The sequence below is a fragment of the Notolepis coatsorum genome (genome assembly GCF_963971535.1).
Source record: "Notolepis coatsorum genome assembly, chromosome: 7".
NCBI lineage: Eukaryota > Metazoa > Chordata > Actinopteri > Aulopiformes > Paralepididae > Notolepis > Notolepis coatsorum.
Window position 1 is genome coordinate 12,464,052 of NC_140171.1, and position 25,805 is coordinate 12,489,856.

Sequence of the window (25,805 nt, forward strand, 5' to 3'; positions counted from 1 at the left end):
TGCGGGGGATTTAGAGTCAAAAGAAAAGAAAAAATTGAGCTAACTTACGTTACCATTTCCAAATGATCAGTGACGAAACTATTCCTCACTTGAGGTGTAGTATGATGACCAACTGTCAACTTCTCACAGAACGTTTAGAATATTTCTGTGCACAGTGCAGTAGTTTGTTTACACTTCAGAAGTGTGATGTTTAACCCCAGACTTGGTCCTCAAACTGAAGTGAATGATGAGCCTGACCTGAGGAATGGTGTGTTGAGAACAGTGGTCACTACTCACTAGCTATGAATTGAAAATGGGGGACCCTGATGTAAACAAGACAAACGTCTTTCTCTGGTCTGCATCCCCTTAACAATTGTGTATATTGAGCCGTACTGTATTGTACCCATTCTGCAATCTGTTAAATAAAGTTTTCATTCATTCATTCAGCTTTACTTATTTATAGACGTTTGTCTAACACTTCGGGGTGGGTGTTTGACAAATCGTGTTCAAATCAATAATGTTTAGATAATATATAATTATTATGGGTAACGTTAAGTAAAATTAAATTACATGACGTGCGTCGCCCAGGAAATCCAAAGGTAAAGTTAACTTGCCAGGCTGTGATATAACAAGCTAGCAGAGTGGCGTAGAATGTGGTCAGACAAGACTAACGTAGTCATTGTATTATTTATAACATAACTGATATATATAGTTTATATAATTCGCATTATATGGCTATAGTTATATTCGTGTACTTATTCGACGGTGTTGTCCTCCTTACCTCTCCCTTTTGCCAAAGTGTGTTGCAACAACGGTTAACTAGTTGTTTTTTCTCGCCCATTTGATTTCGCGCCGCGGCCACCAAACAAGAAATGACGTCTTCTTCTTCTTCTTCTTCTTCTTCTTCTTCTTCTTCTATTGTTTTTTTTTGCGGTGGCCTTGCATTTGTCGCCAACTACAGGATTTTTAATGATCGGCACATTGTTTCTTTTCACTTTAATAATAATAATAATAATAATAATAATAATAATAATAATAATAATAATAATAATAATAATAATAATAATAATAATAATAATAATAATAATAATAATAATAATAATAATAATAATAATAATAATAATAATAATAATAATAATAATAATAATAATAATAATAATAATAATAATAATAATAATAATAATAATAATAATAATAATAAACTTTATTTGTATAGCACCTTTCATAAAAAAAAATTGCAGCTCAAAGTGCTTCACAGCAGCAAAAGAAAGACAGGCATAGAAAATGGTGTAGTCCATTTCAAATTACTGTGTTCTATTAATCTGGTCATTACTACCTCCTCTTTTCTATTCCAATGAATGAATGAATGAATGAAAACTTTATTTAACAGATTGCAGAATGGGTACAATACAGTACGGCTCAATACACACAATTGTTAAGGGGATGCAGACCAAGTTCAAGTTTCAAGTTTCTTTAATAGTTGTCATACAGAAGTACAGAATACTTTTGTACAAAATGCTTCTTACTGTTGCGCTCCAGAGACTGTGCATGACAAGATAAGTATGAAATAAAAACATAGTAAAAATTAGAAGTAAAAAAAAGAGGTCACAGTGTTCAGTTTAGACATATGTACAATGTTCGTAGACGTAGTTACCATACAATATACAATACTGTGCAGTGTACTAATATACAATACTATATAGTGCAAGGCATAAATGGACGAGGTGCAGTTTAGGTACAATTCACAGTAGGTGTACGAGTTGTAGTGCAAATCCTTTATCAATAAATATAAAGTGTAAGTGTGTTTGTGTGATCTAAAGTGTGGAGAGTGGGTGCTGCAGTGTGTTGTTTGTTTGAGTGAGTGTGTGCTTGTGGGTGTGTGTGCTGTGTGCATTTGATGGTTGTTGCATAGTGATTATTGTTCGTTTAGCGATTATTGTTCGTTTAGCAGCCTGATGGCCTGGGGATAGAAGCTCCTTCTGAGTCTTTCTGTGCTCGCCATAAGACTCCGGTATCGCTTGCCTGACGGCAGCAGTTCAAAGAGGCAGTTGTTCGGGTGGCTCGAGTCCTTAATAATTCTCTTAGCCTTCCCCTTGCACCGCTTGTTGTAAATGTTCTGGAGGGTGGGAAGCCCCCCTCTAATTGTGCGTTCGGCTGAACGTGTCACTCTTTGTAGTCTGCTACGGTCTTGTGCAGTGCTATTCCCAAACCAGGAGGTGATGTTGCCGGTCAGGATGCTCTCTATTGTACATGAGTAGAAGTTCCTAAGGATCTTCTGACTGACTTGGAACTTCCTCAGGCGCCTGAGGAAGTAGAGGCGTTGTTGTGCCTTCTTCACAACACTGTCAATGTGTGTGGTCCATGTCAAGTCCTCGGATATGTGGGCTCCGAGGTACTTGAAACTGTTCACTCTCTCAACTGGTGCCCCGTCGATGCTGAGGGGGCTGTAGTCCTTGACCCCCGACCTCCTGAAGTCCACAATCATCTCTTTTGTTTTGCTGACGTTCAGGGAGAGGCAGTTCTCCTGACACCACTGTGACAGGTTCTCTACCTCTTCCAGGTAGGCCCTTTCGTCGTTGGCAGAGATCAGGCCCACCACTACTGTGTCATCAGCAAATTTGATGATGGTGTTGTTGTTCCGCTGTGCTACGCAGTCATGTGTGTACAGGGAGTAGAGGAGGGGGCTCAGAACACAGCCCTGGGGGGCCCCTATGTTGAGCGTGATGGATGAGGAGGTGCAGTTGCCGGCTCTTACCACCTGGGGTCTGCCCGTCAGGAAGTCCAGGACCCACTGGCACAGGTCATAGTTCAAGCCCAGGTCCCTGAGCTTGGCTATGAGTTTGGAGGGGACTATGGTATTGAATGCTGAGCTGTAGTCGATGAACAGCATTCTCACATAGTTCCCCTTCCTCTTGTCCAGATGTGATGCTGCTGTGTGCAGCACATGGGCTATGGCGTCCTCCGTGGACCTGTTGGGGCGATATGCAAATTGCAGAGGGTCCAGGTTGATGGGGAGGGAGGAACAGATGTAGCCCTTCACTAGCTTCTCAAAGCACTTCATGGCTATGGAGGTGAGGGCTACAGGGCGGTAGTCGTTGAGGCAAGCGGGCGTAGATTTTTTGGGTACAGGGATGATGGTGGACTTCTTCAGACAGGTGGGGATGACGGCCTGTTCCAAGGACAGGTTGAAAGACGTTTGTCTTGTTTACATCAGGGTCCCCCTCACCTACTTTATTTTGTAATGTATGTGTAACAAGTGGAATATATGCCTTGCGTTTATAATTACACCACATCTCTACACATCATCACACACTACACTTACATACATGTCCACTTTGTTCAGGATGCTACTTGTTGGGCATGGGAACGGGGTCATAGTGTAGGGGAGTGGACATTTCTGATTAATTTACAGAGAAAGACGTTTGTCTTGTTTACATCAGGGTCCCCCTCACCTACTTTATTTTGTAATGTATGTGTAACAAGTGGAATATATGCCTTGCGTTTATAATTACACCACATCTCTACACATCATCACACACTACACTTACATACATGTCCACTTTGTTCAGGATGCTACTTGTTGGGCATGGGAACGGGGTCATAGTGTAGGGGAGTGGACATTTCTGATTAATTAATTACACGTAATTCCGTAATGTTCTTCCCTCTCTGATATATTGCTGCATTGTTGTTTTGGTTTATGCAGTGTTTTATAATATTTTCCTGCAATTCCAATGATTGTACATCAACAATCTATATTTTGATATCGTCCACGTCCCCAAAGCCTTTGCTCTAGCAACTGTTGCCCCTCTCTTGTTTGATTGAAAAATGTATTAACAGATTGCAGAATGGGTACAGTACAGTACAGCTCAATACACACAATTGTTAAGGGGATGCAGACCAGAGAAAGACTTTCGTCTTGTTTACATCAGGGTCCCCCATTTTCAATTCATCATAACATATATGACATACAGATAGACAGTACTGCTACATCTATACATTTATGACATACCAGATTTACAAATACAGTACTGTTTGTGATACAAAAAGAGTCCAGAAAAGAGAGTATATACATTTGACGTAGAAACTGTACATTGGAGGAGGTTGGGTAGGTGGGGTGGGGAACTGTACATTGGAGGTGGTTGGGGTGGGGGACACTGTACACTGTACATTGGAATATTGACAAAGCCATACTTGGTCATTTACTGTACATTGGAGGGGCCCGGGCTGGGCGATATGGCCTAAATATGATATCACGATATTTTCTGACCTTTCGGCGATACACGATACGCATCACGATGTTTTTCTTTTTTTCCCCAAAATTCATTATGAGGCTTACCAAGACAGTATTTGAGTTTGCAAGCTAACATTAAAGACAAAATAAAATACCCATGCATTTAGCATTTTTATATTATATATTAGATTTAGATTATTGGATTATTAGATTATATATTGCATATTGCATATATTTAGCAATAAGATATTATATGATTTAGATATGAAATATGATGAATTGAAAATGGGGGACCCTGATGTAAACAAGACGAAAGTCTTTCTCTGGTCTGCATCCTCCAGTCCGCTGTTGACTGTTGTTGTATTGAGCTGTACTGTATTGTACCCATGCTGCAATCTGTTAATAACGTTCTCATTCACTCCAATAGAGGGTATCTGCAGAGCCGCAGAGCCAGGCTGGACGGGTATAAGTGGTCTGGACAAGTATAAGTGGTCTGGACAAGTAGTTGCGAATGGGGGGGGGGGGCGGGGTTCGTCTCGTTTACATAGGTACATTATACATAGACAGTAATGTTACATCTAGACATGTAATAATAGAGTAAACTTGTACCCATACAGTGTTACATCTAGACATACCAGATCTAGTAATAATAGAGTAAACTTAACTTTCGTCTCAGTAACAATGTTCATAAAGTGTTGAGTGCTACAGTGTAGGTTAGTTTATTAGGACAATTCCACCATTGTGGGGCAAGGACTAAGAATAGGCGACTTCTCTTTGATGACCCTCCCGGAGCTTGGATAGGAGTAGGAATAAACTGTACATATACAGCACTGTTTGAACCTGGCACACAACATACTTCACGTGTCATTTTTCTTTTTGTTATTCCACCATTGTGGGGCAAGGACTAAGAATAGGCGACTTCTCTTTGATGACCCGACTTCTCTTTGATGACCCTCCCGGAGCTTGGATAGGAGTAGGAATAAACTGTACATATACAGCTGACTCCTAGAACCCACCTCACCCCTGCACACTTTGCCAACCTAGGATGGCTTAGAGTAGACAACAGAGTACAGCAACTTGCAATGGGCCTGGTCTACAAGATACACTACACGACCAAGGTACCCATGTACATGTCAAAATACTTCCCAAAGGTCAGTGAATACCACGATCACAACACCAGAGGGAGCTCCACAAATCATGTAAAACCCAGATTCGGCTCAAACAAGGGACTAAACACGTTTCGCAATTATGCCACAACAATGTGGAACGCCCTACCCAAAGCTGTAAAGGAATGTAAATCACTACCCACCTTCAAAAACACTCTCAAAGAACACCTACGGGAGACTGCAATTCAAAACTGGCCCCTACAAATGTCCTAACCCAATTGTACAATAAAGACCAAGCATGGCTTTGTCAGTATTCCAATGTACAGCCCCACCCAACCCCACCCCACCTACCCAACCTCCTCCAATGTACAGTTTCCATGTCAAATGTATGTCAGTATTCCAATGTACAGTGTCCCCCCCCCCTACCCAACCCCCCCCCCCCCCCCCCCCACCTCCAATGTACAGCCCCACCCCACCTACCCAACCTCCCCCAATGCACAGTTTCTATGTCAAATGTATATACTCTTCTTCTGGATTTTTTTTAGTATCACAAACAGTACTGTATTTGAAAATCTGGTATGTCATAAATGTATAGATGTAGCAGTACTGTCTATCTGTATGTCATGTGTGTCATATGATGAATTGAAAATGGGGGACCCTGATGGAAACAAGACGAAAGTCTTTCTCAGGTCTGCATCCTCTTAACAATTGTATGTATCGAGCTGTACTGTACTGTACCCATTCTGCAATCTGTTAATAAACTTTTCAATCAATCAATCAATCAAACTGTTTGAACCTGGCACACAACATACTTCACATGTCATTTTTCTTTTTGTGGAGACGAAGATGATGAGTACCGGTCTTCTCCTCAGACATAAAATCAGTTTTTCAATACAAGTACGACTCAAGACACAGAACATTAGTATGCAAAATAAAAAATGAACACAGATTTTGAGTGTGAATGAAAACTTTATTGCAACAAGATTGCAGAATGGGTACAATACAGTACGGCTCAATACACACAATTGTTAAGGGGATGCAGACCAGAGAAAGAAGTGGCCGAACAGTGCAACTGCGCACATACAATCATGGTTATATTAAATCCAGCGCTCGTGTGGACTGGGCAACTTGCCTGCCATTACGTTGCGTTCTGAAAAGCGAAACTGACCCTGAAAACTAAACGAAAATGGCCCTGTGTGTAACTGCAGCCGTCTCTGTGCTAACAGTCACGTTTTCAGTATGAGAAGACAAGACAAAACTTCTTTCTCTGGTCTGCATCCCCTTAACAATTGTGTGTATTGAGCCGTACTGTATTGTACCCATTCTGCAATCTTGTTGCAATAAAGTTTTCATTCACACTCAAAATCTGTGTTCATTTTTTATTTTGCATACTAATGTTCTGTGTCTTGAGTCGTACTTGTATTGAAAAACTGATTTTATGTCTGAGGAGAAGACCGGTACTCATCATCTTCGTCTCCACAAAAAGAAAAATGACATGTGAAGTATGTTGTGTGCCAGGTTCAAACAGTGCTGTATGTGTACAGTTTATTCCTACTCCTATCCAAGCTCCGGGAGGGTCATCAAAGAGAAGTCGCCTATTCTTAGTCCTTGCCCCACAATGGTGGAATAACAAAAAGAAAAATGACATGTGAAGTATGTTGTGTGCCAGGTTCAAACAGTGCTGTATATGTACAGTTTATTCCTACTCCTATCCAAGCTCTGGGAGGGTCATCAAAGAGAAGTCGGGTCATCAAAGAGAAGTCGCCTATTCTTAGTCCTTGCCCCACAATGGTGGAATTGTCCTAATAAACTAACCTACACTGTAGCACTCAACACTTTATGAACATTGTTACTGAGACGAAAGTTAAGTTTACTCTATTATTACTAGATCTGGTATGTCTAGATGTAACACTGTATGGGTACAAGTTTACTCTATTATTACATGTCTAGATGTAACATTACTGTCTATGTATAATGTACCTAAACGAGACGAACCCCGCCCCCCCCCCCCCCCCCCCCCCCCCCCCCCATTCGCAACTACTTGTCCAGACCACTTATACTTGTCCAGACCACTTATACCCGTCCAGCCTGGCTCTGCGGCTCTGCAGATACCCCCTACTCATTCATTCGGTCGGCAAACAGAATCATTTTGATTGACAGTCGCGTCTGCCAATTACGTCACATCGCTTGCACCCGCCCTGCTGTTCTTAGCACCAATCGGCAAGCGCGTATTCATTTTTTACTTCCGCCATTGGAGAGCTCAATGACAATAACAATGGCAGCCGTAGCTCGCCGCAGCCGACGTTTAGCTTTTAGCTCCGCAGAAGGACTAAACGACTGGAGGCATAATGATTTTACTGCAACGGATGTTATAATAAAAGCCTTTCCATACATCTGTCTGATTGAAAACTTTATTAACAGACCGCAGAATGGGCACAACTGAGTCAGCACGGGCTGAGATATGAACGACTGCTTGCTATATAGGTCGACCTCGGTCGTTGCTATGTAAATACGCTGATGTTATTGAAAGTGTAACTATATAACGTTAATGCCACAAAACGAATGCCTTTGTTATCATAAGTAGTAACTTTTGATGCAGTAGTGTGTGTGGGGCGGCGCTGTTCAAAAGTGTCAACGTGTGGACCAGATTGACGCGACACAAGCCTCTTGGGCAAAACATCACGATATCCACGATACGTTTAAAAAGTGTATCGTTAATGAACTGTACCCGATATTTATATAATATCGTCATATCGCCCAGCCCTTGGGTTAGGACATTTGCTTGTAATGTTCACGAGACAGAAAGGCAACTGTTGCCCCTCTCTTGTCATGTTCACGAGACAGAAAGGCAACTGTTGCCCCTCTCTTGTCATGTTCACGAGACAGCAAGGCAACTGTTGCCCCTCTCTTGTCATGTTCACGAGACAGCAAGGCAACTGTTGCCCCTCTCTTGTCATGTTCACGAGACAGCAAGGCAACTGTTGCCCCTCTCTTGTCATGTTCCAGAGACAGAAAGGCAACTGTTGCCCCTCTCTTGTTGTTACAAAGGGTCAGATTAAACCGAATATATATATTTATTGCCTGAGATCCCATGTATAATATTTGTATATCGTTTGATATCCCTTGTATATTCTTTGTACATATATACGGAATATCCCTTTAGTCTACAGGACAGACCATAATATTCGTTCTCCTATTGGAAGCGATCCCCTGGCGCCAGTGACTTACCCCCCTAGAGCTGACTTGAAAGGTGCCGACGAACATGTCCCAACTAGCCCCTGTTCCGCGTAGGAATACGGCTACCGAAATACGAATGGTACTATTTGTTCACCGTGCACATAAATAGGGCGCAAGAAATGTAGAACTCCTCTTAGTCCCTTGTCCCGTTCAGTCTCGTTCAGTTCCAGTTATCCAAGTGACGTCTCTCCCCACTACGCAACGTGGGCAGAGTAGGGCTCGCATCGCCCCAAGATAGAGTCTCGTGTTATCCTAATACGTTTGTTTAACGTATCGTTCGCTATTTATTAGTAAACCTTCATTACGAGTCAAAGACCACGTGAAGTGGGTAATTGTGCGTCTACATAGAGCATTTATTGCCGCGTACTAATAGGATAGTAACGTCAAGTTCAACCGTGCACTACCGCGCACCGGAGGATACCTACACCGGACCAGCAGAGCCACTTTCCGGCAAGGATTATTATTCTTCATTGCTTTGACCAAGCTGCTGGAGCAGAGAACCGCCTACCCCACTGCTACTGTGGGATCTACACCTGCCCGTGAGACCATCACTCGAGCCCGTTTCTGTCGTACCAGAGACTCCACGGCTTCCACCTTCACCTGCACGGCGCGCACCCTGGGACCAGGCTGCTTTTCCCCGCTGACTCAGGGAGTAATACACCGTCTCCAGGTGCCTTGCTGAAGCTCCGTGGACCATTGACTTTCATAGAGCATTACCTCCCCCTGCTGGCTTACAACCGGTAGTACACCCCCCCTTCCCAGAATATCCCTAGATCTAATTACTTAATATTCACTATTGATTTGCCTGCACATTCTTTGCCTTATAAGCGCATCCAAAGTGACCAAAGTATATAATATCATATTCTTTGATGTAATAAATATTCTAAACGAGTATTCGTGTGGAAACCGTGTTATTGTGGGAAGTGTTGTCATCTGATATACCTTTGTACGGTGTGGCCAGTAGTACATAGACGGTAGTAGTTTAATGATACTAATACTTGATTAATACAGTCAGGGAATTGTACCCCTCAGTTACAATTGGTCCTTCGAGCCCCGGATAATAATTAGCGTAATATTAATATAATATTAATATTGACATGGCCGATGACGAACACTCCACAAACGGTTCTCCTAAGCTAGATCGCCCGCAGCGCAGACGGCAGCCACCTCCCTATCTAGAGGCATACTCTGTCAGTCCAATACCTAGCTTTAAAGGGAAGTTAAACGCGGAAAAAGTAGAAAGTAAAATTATGTCCGACCCTAACAACCAGGCTACCCCGCCAACAGAGGCCCTAGTGGGTTCTAATGTAACTGACCAAGCTCACGGTGGGGACCAGGAGGGAACTGACACGACTTTACCCCCAGACAATACCGAAGAAATAGTCCCCGATCAGCTCCGGGAGGAAGACAACCCTAAAGAGACGCGCACCCAGGAGACGGATCTCCTCGGTACGCAACAGGAGAACGGATCTCCAACAAGTACTGCCGGGAGCCGATCGCCCCGAACGGCGTCTTCCCCCAGCGAGGCGGACAAGATGCTGGCGCAAGCACTCATCGCCACCCTGGCAGCCTCCACCGAACGCGATCGACTTCAAGCGCAACAGACGTGCGAGCGCGAACATTTTGCAGGCGAGCGAGAGCGCTTCCAGGCGCAACAAAGGAGTGAAGACGACCGAATAAGACTGGAGACCAGACGCCTCCAGACAGAAGAGAACATTGAGAGAAGCCGCGCCGACGTCGCAAATGCACAGCTCCACGCTGCCCATGCCAGCGCCAATGCCCAGCGCGACGTCGCCAACGCACAGCGCAACGCTGCCCAGGCCAGCGCCAATGCGCAGCGCGACATCGCCAATGCCCAGCGCGAAGCCGCGCGCGACGCAGCCCATGCCCGGCGCGAGGCAGAGCGCGACCGGCTGCAGGCGGAGCTGATGGACAAACTGGTTGCCATGGCGCCACCCCCTCACTCCGCACGGAGCTCTCAGAGATCGTCAAGACATGGGTCTAGGACACATTCCCCCACCCGACGAAGCGACCCGGGACCCCGCCAACAGGAGGATCCTGTCCACGTCTCGGAACCCCCTCCCCGGCCGGTCCATACGAGACCTAGCAACCGGGAAGAACCGGACCACGCCGAGAGACTGAACAGAAGACTCCAGGTCCTAGCAGAGGGAGAGGAGGAGGAGGAGAAGGAGTGTCAAGCCGACCAGCAGCAACGTGCTCTGGCCCAGGAGGCCCAGTACAGCCCCGACCAGCAGCAACGTACTCAGGACCAGGAGGTCCAGTACAGCCCAGAAGTCAGCCCCGAGGCCCTGCGCTACAAACCCCCGACTCAACTCACGGGTGAGTTTGACGCACCGTCAGCCCCGAGGAACAGCACCTGGGTACCCGACCTTCGGTACCCACCAAGTACCAGCCCAAGACGACACGCAAGAGGAGACTCGCCTAGGAGGCCTCTCCCCCAACGCTCACCGATGTGCCAGTCATCCATGGCATCATACATTGGCACACCGACGTTTCCAGACTTCACCCATGAGAATCGAGCACAGTATACGGAGCTCCGGATGTGCTTAGAGACAATGATGGTGGATGTCGCTGATGAACGCCACAAGTATGCAATATTACTGCAGCACCTGAAAGTGCCCCGGGCGCACAATATAGCGCTAGCCTATGCCACCTCTACGACCCCATACACCGCGGCTCTAGCAGCGCTGGACCAGAGATATGGACGTATATGGGATTACGTAATAGAAGAGATAAGGCATATTGACCGCTTACCCCCAGCAACAGACAATCGCTCACTAGACGACCTGTCTATAAAAGTACAGTCCCTGGTAGGGATGCTGGGAGCGCAACGAGAAAAGGGTATGCACGAGCTATACGCCAACTCTAACGTCGAGAGGATTTTAGAGAAGCTGCCGCCCGCCAGACAGGAGCGCTTCAGGCGGCAAAGAGACCACCGTGATCCTAACGGTCCAGAACCATCCCTCCTAGACTTGGCCGACTTCCTGGCGAGAGAAGTCAGCAGCCTACGATTGGATACGTTCGTGCGGAGCACACCAAGCTCCAGAGAGGGACCTAGGAGAGTAAACGATGGCCGAAGATCGGTGACTGTTATGCACCAAGCCGAATCAGTACCGCAGCACCAGAACCACAACACCCCCTCGACGAAAGAGGACCAGTGGAAGATTGAGTGCCAGTACTGTGAGGGAGAACATCGGCTCCATCAGTGTGAAGATTTCAAGAAGCTGACCACGGATGATGTGAGCCAGTGGGTCAAGGACCACCGCCGCTGCTTCCGCTGCGCGCGCAGCCACCTAGCAGCTGAGTGCCGCTTGAAAAAGAAGTGCAGCAGGTGCGGTGGCACCCACCTGGAGGTCCTGCATGACATCAACAAGCGTCAGCCAGGACAACCGAGTGGGCCCGTCGCGGTAATGTACCATGCCGAGGCGGTGGCACCAGAACCAAAGTTCCACCAGACCGCTCCCTGGTGTCCCGACTGCTACGGCAGACACTGGGAGTCAAGGTGCGACTCGTACCATATAGAGTCTACGTCACCACCCGAGACAGGAGTGCTCCACATAGACCCCCAGCATAGCGGGACCCCCTGTGTGCTCCTCAAAGTGGTCAGAGTGCTCCTGAGCCACGAGGACAAGGTCCTGGACACTTACGCCGTCCTGGACGATGGGTCCGAAAAGACTCTCCTCCTCGCTTCCGCAGCAGCCCAGTTGGGCCTGCGAGGTGTCAAAGATACGATGACCATACGCACCATCAGAAGGGACCAGAAGACCATAAAGGGTGAAAAGGTCTCCTTCGAGATAGCAGCGGTGGACAAGCCCGAGAAGCAGTATAGTATAAGTAACGTCTTCACCAGCCACGACATAGGCCTGTCGCAGTACACCTACCCCATCCCACAGCTGATGGCTAAGTATGGGCACCTACGTCAACTACCTATACCGCTTATCGACGGCGCCACACCGACCCTGCTCATCGGCTCCGACCACGCGGACCTCATTCTCCCAATTGAGGCGGCCCACGTCGGACCCAAAGGATGCCCGGTCGCGGTTCAGACCCGACTGGGATGGACGCTCCAAGGCCCCCTCTACGGACTTGACAGTCAACCCACGTCTACAAGCTGCCTACACACAGAGGCGAGCGACACCGGCCTCTCCCCCGTACAGCAGAGGCTATTGACATTAAGCGAGAGGCCCGTGAGAGAACCGTGGGTACCAGAGGGAGTTCGGAACTCCACCCCCCTCAGCTGCGCTTCAGACGTAGCTGACCTCGAACCCAGCACCCCAAGCGACTCCTTGACGGGGCGGCCGGGACCGGCCCCTCCTCACACGGGGTACAGAGCGAACAAGAGAAACAGACGGAGGAGGAGAAAGCACAGCCAAGCACAGATCAAAGCAGTCTCAGGCCCGCTTCCTCCTAAGCCCCCCTTCATCCCGTCCAGTCGTTATGACCATAGACCAGTCACTACCCCGAGCTGCGTGGCCGGCCGGCCGCGTAAGCAAAGTGACCACTGGTGCCGACGGAAAGGTCAGAGTGGCAGAAGTGCTCGGCCAAGGGCGGATCTACAACCGACCCGTGGCGAGGCTGATAGAGTCGCCAAGGCTCCCCGACTCGCCTAATGACGACCATGACCCCTGACTTTGTGAACTGCCCGACCCCTCACAGACATTGAGTAGTGGACAGTGCGGTTAATCTGTCTCTGCTTAGCTAATTAGGTGGGACTAATTAGGGGGCGGCTGTTACAAAGGGTCAGATTAAACCAAATATATATATTTATTGCCTGAGATCCCATGTATAATATTTGTATATCGTTTGATATCCCTTGTATATTCTTTGTACATATATACGGAATATCCCTTTAGTCTACAGGACAGACCATAATATTCGTTCTCCTATTGGAAGCGATCCCCTGGCGCCAGTGACTTACCCCCCTAGAGCTGACTTGAAAGGTGCCGACGAACATGTCCCAACTAGCCCCGGTTCCGCGTAGGAATACGGCTACCGAAATACGAATGGTACTATTTGTTCACCGTGCACATAAATAGGGCGCAAGAAATGTAGAACTCCTCTTAGTCCCTTGTCCCGTTCAGTCTCGTTCAGTTCCAGTTATCCAAGTGACGTCTCTCCCCACTACGCAACGTGGGCAGAGTAGGGCTCGCATCGCCCCAAGATAGAGTCTCGTGTTATCCTAATACGTTTGTTTAACGTATCGTTCGCTATTTATTAGTAAACCTTCATTACGAGTCAAAGACCACGTGAAGTGGGTAATTGTGCGTCTACATAGAGCATTTATTGCCGCGTACTAATAGGATAGTAACGTCAAGTTCAACCGTGCACTACCGCGCACCGGAGGATACCTACACCGGACCAGCAGAGCCACTTTCCGGCAAGGATTATTATTCTTCATTGCTTTGACCAAGCTGCTGGAGCAGAGAACCGCCTACCCCACTGCTACTGTGGGATCTACACCTGCCCGTGAGACCATCACTCGAGCCCGTTTCTGTCGTACCAGAGACTCCACGGCTTCCACCTTCACCTGCACGGCGCGCACCCTGGGACCAGGCTGCTTTTCCCCGCTGACTCAGGGAGTAATACACCGTCTCCAGGTGCCTTGCTGAAGCTCCGTGGACCATTGACTTTCATAGAGCATTACCTCCCCCTGCTGGCTTACAACCGGTAGTACACCCCCCCTTCCCAGAATATCCCTAGATCTAATTACTTAATATTCACTATTGATTTGCCTGCACATTCTTTGCCTTATAAGCGCATCCAAAGTGACCAAAGTATATAATATCATATTCTTTGATGTAATAAATATTCTAAACGAGTATTCGTGTGGAAACCGTGTTATTGTGGGAAGTGTTGTCATCTGATATACCTTTGTACGGTGTGGCCAGTAGTACATAGACGGTAGTAGTTTAATGATACTAATACTTGATTAATACAGTCAGGGAATTGTACCCCTCAGTTACACTTGTCATGTTCACGAGACAGAAAGGCAACTGTTGCCCCTCTCTTGTCATGTTCCAGAGACAGAAAGGCAACTGTTGCCCCTCTCTTGTCATGTTCCAGAGACAGAAAGGCAACTGTTGCTTGGCCTGAGAGCACAGTTGCTGACTCGAGACCTGTGTGTGTCTTTGTTTTCTTGTACAGAAAGAAATAAACCTGTGTTCTACAAAGCGGAGTCCTGGCTGCGTGTCCCTTCCATCATTGAAACACAACGCAGAACAATTTACACCGGTCACATAATATAATATTATGTACATTTCAGATATTGTTTGAATAGGTGTTTTTAGTCGACGGCGGGAAATTGGCTGACAAAAATAACTGTCCTACTTTGTACAACTACTAATACTCAAGTGTCACAAAATGGTCAAATTGTCATACATTATGGGACTTTTGGCATTATTGATCGTACAGAGGGTGAAATGATCATACAAATGCGATAATTCTCTTACATCTGGCAACACTGGTCCTCATTCTCGAACGGACATACGTAAAAGTTACCAAGGAATTCCTTCGTAACTCGATTTACATACTTTAATTTTGCATTCTCGAACGGCTTCGTATTGTAAATTCGTTGTAGGATTTACGAACTCGAAAAAAGGTAAGTCGGACAGACCGGTGCACGCCCGTATTTTCAACAGCTTTCTCTGGGACAAGTCATTGGGGATTGCCGATACTACAGACATCTGTGGAATTAAATAATTATGATAATAAATACGACAATATTTGTATCATTAACAATTACGTTTTGCATTTATAGTCCTGAATCAATGAGGCATTGTGAGCATTACACACAGAGCAGACTAAATAAATAAGAGCTAAACCGATCGCCGTGGATATAGCTACTGTATAGTGGAATATACTGTATTAATATGCCATATACTGTCTTCTTCTCTATATTATTTATTGTTGGTTTGATTTATGCATATTGCTAGAACTAAATAAAAGCTTGGGGAAACGGCTTAGTGAGGCAGCCACAGCACACACACGTAGTTATTTTTTTTTAATGGTCAACTTCTGGAATGTACTGCGTTTTACTTTTACCTCGAAAGTGCTTGAGTTTACAAAAGGTCCTTTGCGCTATATATATATATTATTTCTAAAATTGTTGCACTTTGTTAAAAATTGCATTGATCTGTTGGTCTGTGTAGTAGCTAATACAGGATTTTGCTGCTTAAACGTATGTATATTCATTGATTCACTCGTATACCAAAATTCATTTGAATTGAAAAATGTTGCTTTTCGCATCAAATATTGATATGCGATTAATTAACTAGTAAAACATTTTATCGAGTCCCACCACTAGTCACAATAGTAAGTGACTCCCTCCATTCATTTCTTCCTTAATTCAACAGTAAGTATAGACAGAAAACATTATACATAACATAACTACTGTATATACAGAAATAAGTGTCAATTGTTCACATTTATTTATTTGTAGTTTGTGTTCCAGGGAATCAAAGACCTTATAAAACACAAAGACTGAATGCCGTCTTCAGTGGTCTCTGACTGTGATCTTAAAATAAGTCATATGACATTTAATAGATAAGGTAGGCAAGAAATAGTGTCTGACCATTGTGTAATGAGTCTATCTCATGTCTCGCTCACAAACAAACTCACCAAGTAGGCCTAGGTTATAGCTAGCTAACGTTAACTTGCCAGGTCTGATCGGCACACACTCATTTATATTAGCGAAATTACGCCACAAAATGGAGCCATCTAAGGCCAATACAACTTTAGGCTATGCACGTCTGGTTCCTCCATTGTGAGGCTCCTCCAACTCAGTGGGTACAGCATGGCACTAATCCTGCCAGGGTTGGGGGTTCCATACCCACGTGGGTCCTTCTGCAAATGACTCCACTTGTGGCTTCAAGGTTCTGTAAAGTGCAGTCATCATGTATTGAGAGGTTTCAAAAGAAGTACATGTGGTACACAGAGATAATTATATATAATCACATTCACAAAAATAACACAAGGCTCTTTGAGTCATAAATACACTTAGAATAGGTTACACAGTTTGATCAGTAGAAGCCACAAGGCACTGCTTTCTCTCCAACTTAGGCTACGCTGATGACACCCAATTCTACCTCAAAATAAACTCTACCCCATCCACAGTCCTGCCATCATCCACTCTGACCACCTGCCTGGAGGAGACTAAGGCGTGGATGAAGCACAACTTCCTACAGTTAAACAGCTCCAAAACTGAAGCCATTCTCATTGGCACCCGACAGCAGGTCCGCTCATCCACAATCACCTTTTCCGGCCAGAACATCACCCTGTCACCAACAATCACCAACCTAGGGGTCAAAATGGACCTTTGAGGCGCACATCAGACAACTGTACAAAAACTCCTTCTACCACCTTAGGAACATCGCCAAACTTTGCCCCACACTCTGTCTGACGCCGAAAAGCTCATCCACGTTTTTTTTTTTTTTTTATCTTTGACTGTGAATAACACCATGCTCAAATTGACCAGACGTGTAAAATCTAAGCAAATTAATTTACAACTTAATGCCTCACATTCACCCACACACCGACGGCAGGGGAGCAGTTAGGGGTTAAGTATCTTGCTCAATGACACGCTGCCGGGAGGAGCCGGAATCAAACCAGGAACCTTCTAATTACCAGACGACCAGCTCTACCTCCTGAGCCACTGTGTGTTTACTCCAAACCGCTTAAGATACCATCCTTCACTTTTACTGGTTATATAAGAAGACTCTTCTTAGCATTGTTTTTTTGCATTAATGTCTCCAATATGCAAGGAGCGTAGGTAATTTCTGTAAACCACCTTTGTGGACACCTTTCATCTCTAGAGACAGCCGTCATTGTGCTTGGTAATAAACATTCTGATCTTTTCAACGTTCTGTTGTGATGCCTGATGCCTGGCTATCAAACTGCTTCCACCAGAGCATCTGGGGGAAAACGACAGAATACTTTGCACATGTGGAATTGAGTTTGTAGCCGTGTTGATATTTATGTTGTACACCATTGAGTTTGTATAGCGGTGTTGATTTAAAAATGTTATGTTGTACACCATTGAGTTTGTATACCGGTGTTGATTTTTATGTTGTACACCATTGAGTTTGTATAGCGGTGTTGATTTAAAAATGTTATGTTGTACACCATTGAGTTTGTATACCGGTGTTGATTTTTATGTTGTACACCATTGAGTTCGTATACAGATGTATATTTTTATGTTGTACATCATTGAGTTTGTATACAGATGTATATTTTTATGTTGTACATCATTGAGTTTGTATACCAGGGCTCGATACGAACACCGTCCCGGGAACAATAAAATATGTATTTCGGACGAACAGAAATCCTCCCCGGGACGCAAGAGGATACAAAAAAATGTTCACTTGGAAATGTCAATTGAGCCGCCTATTAGTGCGCATATCACTGTCAAACGGTGCACGTCTCGTGCCACTGTCGGTCGCTTAGTTGACAGTGGCAACCACTGCACAAGACCCGTGAAAATATCAGAATGTAAAAATAATTTCAAATAAAAATTTCATTATTTATTTCTTAATCATTTGAAGGTGTTTTCTTATGGCAATAACTATAAACGACAAAACCAAAGTAAAGAAACAACATTTAGATTTTTGGGACGGTTTAAATTCACTTTGGGACGGCTAAAATTGTATTTTGGGACGGTTCTGGGACAGTGGTGAAAAAAGTGAGTCTGGAGCCCTGTTGTATATTTTTATATTGTACATCACTGCAAAGATTATATGGAGTGCCTTGTAAATCTATGTGGGCTGGGTACCTTTAGGTGCATGACATAATAATACAAATCAATCAATCCATCCATCAGTCTTATTTTCTATTTTTATAAACAAGGGAGGAAATTAGGAAGGTCATGCTTAAAGCTAAAGTGCATCTTTGCAGATGATAGAATAGTCTATTCAGTTGCCTCTTCTCCGACACAGGCTGTTAGTGAGCTTCAGATTGCCTTTCAACAGCTGCAGGCATCATTGTATGGTCTCAAGTTGGTTCTTTTTTTTCTCCGATTTTTCTGTTTTTCTCCCCATCCCAATCTTAGTCGTTGTGCCAATTCCCCCCCTCCCCTACCCGTTTGTTGTGCGCATGTTCTCCTACTGGTCGGTACAAGGGAATCCTGAAGTCATCCGCACGCTTCCTCCGACACGCGCGGCGACAGCCAGTGACTCTTTTTTCACCTGGCAGCGAGGACTCTCATTGGTGAAGTGTAACGCGTGGGAGGTCACGCTGCCTTCATCAAGTCCTGCCTCCGCTGAGCAAGCGCCCAGACCTGACCTGTAGGCGTCGCTGTCCACAATGCCAGATTCCCACCCGTGACTTCCCGCCCCCTAACCCAGCCAAACGGGTTAGTATAGCGATCAGCCCAAGCCAGAGGCAATGCTGACTCCGGGAGAATAGAGACCGCAGCCTCTTGCATTGGTGACGAGCGCAATCTCTGCTACGCCACCTGACCGCCTTCAAGTTGGTTCTTAATGCTAAGAAAACTAAATGCATGATCTTTTCCAGATCTCAGAGAATGTTGGCATTCATACATTAGGAAGGGACTCAAATTAAAAGAGTATAATCCTACAAATACTTGGGTAGATGACAAGCTTTCTTCTAGAGTGCAATATTGAGAGCCTAGTGAAGAAGCTGAAAGTTAAGCTGGGTTATTATCAAAATAGGGCCCTTTATTTTATTTTATTAGCAGTTAGGAAAACACTTGTACAGGCTACGTTATTCAGTGTTCTAAATGGTAAATGGCTGCATTTATATAGCGCTTTTATCCAAAGAGCTTTACAATTTGTTCCTCACATTTGACCCATTCACTCACTGCGGAGGCAACCATGCAAGGTGACAACCTGCTCATCTGGAGCAGTTAGGGGTAGGGTTGGGCACCGAGAACCGGTTCTAATAGGAACTGTAACTAGGGTATTAATGAACAACGTTTTTTTTTTTTTTAAAGAATCGAAATGCAAATATGTTACTTCCGGAACCGGAAGTTAGGAACCGGTTCCTATTAGAACCGGTTCCTAACTTCCGGTTCCGGAAGTAACATATTTGCATTTCGATTCTTTAAAAAAAAAAAAAACGTTGTTCATTAATACCCTAGTTACAGTACAGCAACCAAATGAAACTGTATCAATTCAACTGAAAAAAAAAAAGAAAAATCTCCTGCGAAATAAGCTGTGACCTGTTTTGACCTGCACCTCAAAGAATCGAAATCGAGAATCGTTTAGAACGGGAATCGAAATGGAGAATCGGAACCGGAATCGTTCAAATCCAAACGATGCCCAACCCTAGGGTTAAGCATCTTGCTCAAGGACACTTGAGCTCCCGGGAGGAGCGGGAATCGAACCGGGAACCTCCGGATTACCAGACGACTGCTCTACCTCTCGAGCCAGTCGCCCCTAGACTATGGGGACATTATTTACATGCATGCTTTACACGTTGCTGTCTAGACCAGGGGTTCCCAAACTTTTCAGGTCGGGACCCAGAAAATAAGGCGTCAGAGAGCCGCGGCCCAATGCACATCGTCGGGCTTTTTTTTTTTTTTTTTTGCCACTGCTCCATTTATTATATAATTTTTATTCTCCCCGTTTGTTTTTAACATGCTCTATTTTATACATTTGTAACTTTGTAATGGTGTGCTATCTTGGCCAGGTCTCCCTCAAAAAATATTTTAATCTCAAGAGACTTCCTGGTTAAATAATTTTTTTTTTAATAATAATAAATAAGAATCATTCAAGTTTTTAAGCATGGCTTTTTCCAAAGCACCAGCAGTGTGTTAATTTTTTTTTTAAACTTTGACCAGTCAGCTGGTTCTTTTTAGCGTTTATCGCTTTTTTCTAGTCAAGCATGACCGACAGAAACAGGTTGAATGGGATATAGATCGGGGAAAGACACTGAGAAAATACGGCGAGTCCGGGAGTCGAACTGGTGTACCCCAGATCCGTGACGCGCACGGTTGTCCCCGACGCCGAAATAGCGCCGAGATACGCGGTGAGCTACTGGAGCTCCCCGCAGCAGTGTGTTAATTTAATTTAATTCCAAACCTTTATTCAAACTCGAAAGGCAACAGAGGTTTCTCTCATTCAGTCATGTTGAGTGTACATACAGAATTAAGCAAATAAATTATAAAAAAAATAAAGAAAATAAGAAGAAAAGCATATAAAATCACAGCGTATAAAATCATAATAAAAGGACTAGGCAAAAAGCAAGAATAACAAATAAATTAAAACATGTACAACTTCATTGACAAAGGTTGGAGATCAAGGTTTTAAACACTACAACAGAGGGGAGAACCTCAAGCTTTAAGTGACTGTTCATTCCATGAGCTAGAGGGGCATCATAGTGAAATGCAGATGTACCCTGTTCTGAGCAAACACAGGGGACCTTAACACATTGAGTGCCACGGACACGTTTTGTTGTTAGTTCATGCAGACCTTTGAGTGCCCCCGACGCTATATAGCGTTTTTTTTTTTTTTTATTATTATTATTGGCGATTTTAATTTATATTTCATCAATCCAGCCTCGGGTCTCTCTGAGCTCAATTGGGAAGATACCGCCCCCTATCGTCTCTCCCTGTGTAACTGCACCACATTACTTTACCAGGGGTGGGCAATTATTTTTCCCAGGGGGCCAAATAAGCAACTGAAAATATTTTGGAGGGCCGGGCCAAAATTCCGAACTCAATTATGCATAATATACATTTTATTTCTATATAAAAAGCAGTAAATGGCATTGTTTTGACCGCTGGTATGAGAGAATAAGAGTGTATGTTATTATTTGGCAATTAAAAGGTGAGGTTAGCTTTCAAAAATATCATTTATTCAAATAGAATTTCCAAAATGATAAACAAAATGTGAAACATTTAACTCATTTTCAGTCACATTAATAACAAAGGGCATTTTGAGTTTCATATACTATTGAAACAAGGATTTTCTTAGCTTTCTAAATACATCACATCATCTTTGTAGCCAAAATAAACAAGACATGTGACTGAACTGTGTAAAGAAAAGTGTCCCAGTTTTGTAGCCTTTTTGACTTTACATGCCTATATTAAACATTTAATGTTTTCAGAACTGTGCAAAAAAATATATATACATCATGTGTCCCATTTTTTACTGTGCAGAAAAAAAAGAAAAGGATCAAGTGTCCCATTTCACTTGTTATATTCCCACATTTCAGTGTTCTTCAGTTATTTTTTTTTCATTCAGTGTGAGAAATCCAGTCAGGTTGAATGTCTGAGGTGGAGATGCGAAGCACAGCTGACAGATGTTCATCAGTGAGAGAGGATCTGTACCTGGATTTGGTAAACGTCATGACTGAGAATGTCTGTTCACTAGGGCTGCAACTAATGACTAATTTGGTAGTCGACTAATCTGTCGATTATTTTTTCGATTAGTCGACTAATCGAAAACCAATTATGTAAAAAAAAAAAGAAAAAAAAAAGATATATTTTTTTTAACTACCTATCTTTGTGAAAGTGGCTTCTCAGCTCTGGTCCAGCTGAAGACAGAGCAGAGGAACAGATTGGACATTGAGCATGACCTCAGAGTTGCTTGTCTACCATCACCCCAGACTTTGAGACTCTTGTCAGGACCAAACAACAACATCATAACATGATGATCCCATAGCAAATTAAAATAATGACTCATGAAACATTTGAATTTGGATCTTTAAGCCACTTTAAATGAAAATGTATTTGAACAACAATACAGCAATCACTCATAACAAGATAAATAAATTAAATAATACAAATTAAAGTGGAAGTGTACTTTAAATAACCAAAAAAATAATAATAAAAAAGAAATAACTAGCAGCATCTGCCCCCAGCACCGCGGCTGATGGGGCTGTAACTTGGTCCAGGACCAGGAGGGTGACGTGGAACAGCTGTAAGGGGAGATGGGGATGAGTCAGATCAGACAGACTTCTAGGTCTTTTGTTTGCTGTGTGTGAGAGGAGTCCGTGTGTGTGTGTATGTGTGTGTGTCTTACTCTGATCGCTGTGAGTGAGAGGAGTGTGTGTACTGTGTAATTTGTGTGTGTGTCTTACTCTGATCGCTGTGTGAGTGAGAGGTGTGTACTGTGTAATTTGTGTATGTGTGTGTGTCTTACTCTGATCGCTGTGTGTGAGTGAGAGGAGTGTGAATGTGTGTGTGTCTTACTCTGATCGCTGTGTGTGAGAGAGAGGAGTGTGAATGTGTGTGTCTTACTCTGATCGCTGTGTGAGTGAGAGGAGTGTGTATGTGTGTGTGTCTTACTCTGATCGCTGTGAGTGAGAGGAGTGTGTATGTGTGTGTCTTACTCTGATCACTGTGTGTGAGTGAGAGGAGTGCGTGTGTAATGTATTGTGTGTCTAGTCTGATCATCATCTCCTGCAGGGGAACAATGTTTTCAATGTCCAAAATTTGCTATGGGATCATCATGTTATGATGTTGTCTGGAACCCTGAGAAGCCACTCTCACAAAGATAGGTAGTGCACACAAAAAAATAAAAAATAAAATTAAATACATTTTTTATTTTTTTTTAATGACTAATCGACGCAACAATTTCTCGTCGACGATTTTTTATAATCGACGTCGTCGATTATGTCGACTAATCGTTGCAGCCCTACTGTTCACATATGTAGTTGGATCCAAAGAGAACCAACATCTTCTGAGCATGTCTCCTCATGTTTGGAAAGTTCTCCTCCTTGAGAGCAGAGTAGAACTCTAGCAGTGATGCTGACTTAAAGTGCTCTTTCAGTAGTGAATCAGACTGCAGGTCAATCAACTATCAACACTGCAGGTAAAGGGAGAGGAAACCAGCTGCATTTCATCCTCAACCTTTTTTAAATCTTGAAAACGCCTTGAAAATTCATCATGCAGTGCTCCCAACATGGATGAGTACCTGTGCCGGTGATCAGCTGATGGTTTGACTTCTTTCAGGGTTTTCATGTGTTCGAGATTGTTGCTGCCTAGTTGCCTTGAAATTAATTGCAACTTTGTCATGAAGGCTTTCACATGGCTATGCATTTCATGAGCAAAAATGCCCTTGCCCTGCAGTTGTGTGTTCAGTAGGGATGGGTACCATTCACATTTGAACCGATACGGTACCGGTACCTGTGAATCGATACCGGTACCCAACGGTACCCAACGGTACCTTTTTTCGGTACTTTAGTCTCTAAAAATGTAATCTACCTACCTCAGTTGTGAAAAAAAAAAATCCAAACTTCAAATAACCACACTTTCGACCGTTTTCGGCTTGCCATTGCCCCGACTGCTTTGTTGTTGATGAATCAAGTCAAATCCTAGGTAAGCGTATATTGTGCGTGTGAACGTTGACATGAAAAGAAAAAAGTAAAAAATAAAATATATATATATATTTAAAAAAAATAATATATATATTTTAAATTATCATGTAATCTTTTGCGGGCCGGTCAGAATCATCCCGCGGGCCGTACAATGCCCAGGTCTGCTTTACACTGATGCAGGGGGGTGGCCAGTTTGCTCATTTTACTTTTCCGTCAAGCCAACTGAAGGATCGATTGTGCTCGCCGGCCCGGAAAACGCGTGGATTATGTATTTACAGGACCCAACACTGTAATCAATAAGCGTGATCGATATTTGAAATGGCGTTCAGGAATTGGAATAATCTTTTTGGATAACATCTGATCTCAGCTAAGGAATTTATTTTACCAGTCTTAGGATAATCAGAGCTTTTTTCACAGATATATCAGCGTTTGCCCTATGCGTGTGTGTGTCTGTGTGTGCACAATCAGGAAATGAGAGAATCGATTTTTCAGCCCGCCTCTATAGCGTGCATAAGTACACATACTATCGATAATCTAGCGTTTATTTGAAAACTATTCATAAATAGGCCGAAAAATTACAACGTTTTTGTGCATGCTAGAATATTCCAGTAAATGCCTTTTATCATGTAATCTATATATTTTCCTGAAAAACGAGGGCTTTTCAAAATGCTATAAAAACGAAAATGAACCGATTAAAAAACAATCCGTTTCGACAATGTTGACTGCAAACAAGTCATTGATAAACGACAGATTAGACACATAGCCATAATTTAAGAGAGAGATTATGCGTTCACAGCGCTATCATTGAAGTGGGTTCTGGCATTTAACCATGTTTCCCATGTTAATGGCTGGCACTCAAACTGTTAAGGACCAGCCACTAGAACGGGTTCCATAATTCCATTCCATTAATGATGTAGTATAAGGAGGTAGTAGGGCTGGGCGATATGGAAAAAAATCATATCGCGATAACGATATGATAATGTTATCATATTTCTCGATATCGATAATTATCGAAATTGTTATAAGTATAAAAAAATATATATTTAAAAAATAAATAAAAATTTAAACAACAGATGTATGTCTATTTTGCAGCAATTCTTTGTCATTGCCGCCATCTTTAGTGTTACATCCCCTCACACTCCAGTTCTCAGGCTGCAGCTGGTTTAAAAGCTAAAGTAAACCGGCTTCTCTGCTGGCTGTGGCTCCAGGGGAGTTGAACAGTTCTGGCTCTGCTAGTTTATTTTCGATTTTTTGGCGCTTTTTTGGTGGACTCGTGACTGGAGTCTAGTTCTGCTAGCACACATAGCCTACTGTGTACAGACGGTTTCAAACTGTATTTTAAATTAGAAAGCAAACAAAATAAATGGACAAGAGAAAAATAAATCTCAATTTGGTCAGTATTGTCATTTGGACAAGCAAAGCCATTACTTTAAGTTGCAGGCAAGAAAGACAAGTCTGTCCACTTTCTCTGGTTTTAAAACTGCCCTGTTGCATGTCACAAAAGAAAAATTAAAAAAAAATTATATATATATAAAAAAATCGATTTTTTTCTTTGATATTCGAGAGAGGACCAACCAACCTTCTCATAAAGGACACAGTGATGAAGATGAGTGTTGTATCTACTTTTACATTTTGTCATTTAGCTGACACTTTTATCCAAAGCGACTTACAAGTTTTGTACGACAAGTCAGCAGGAAGGGTACAACTCTATCAGCTGAGTAACAATGTTCATCAAAGTGTTCAAACTTGAGTGCTGCAGTCTCGAGTGTATGTTAGTCAGCTAACAACGTATCTATCACCAGTAATGAATCTGAGGGCAGAGTGATAGACCAGGGATTTCAGGGTTGAGGCCGCAGCATGCTTAGTAGGGCTGCAACGATTCGTCGATATCATCGACCATCGGCTGAGCCCGTCTCTCTCTCTTTTTCTCTTACATTCAATGATTTGAAGTAGCC

The 25,805-nt window shown here is 43.6% G+C and overlaps 1 protein-coding gene across 1 annotated transcript in view; it reads right to left on the reverse strand.

The window, feature by feature from the left end:
• LOC311232029 (uncharacterized protein) overlaps nt 1–840 on the reverse strand; it is an 88,557-nt gene extending 87,717 nt beyond the window's left edge. Inside the window, exon 1 of the mRNA XM_084318695.1 lies at nt 761–840. The gene's annotated coding sequence lies outside the window, so the exon portion shown is untranslated. The remainder of the gene's footprint in view (nt 1–760) is intronic.
• Between the last annotated feature and the right edge of the window lie 24,965 nt (nt 841–25,805).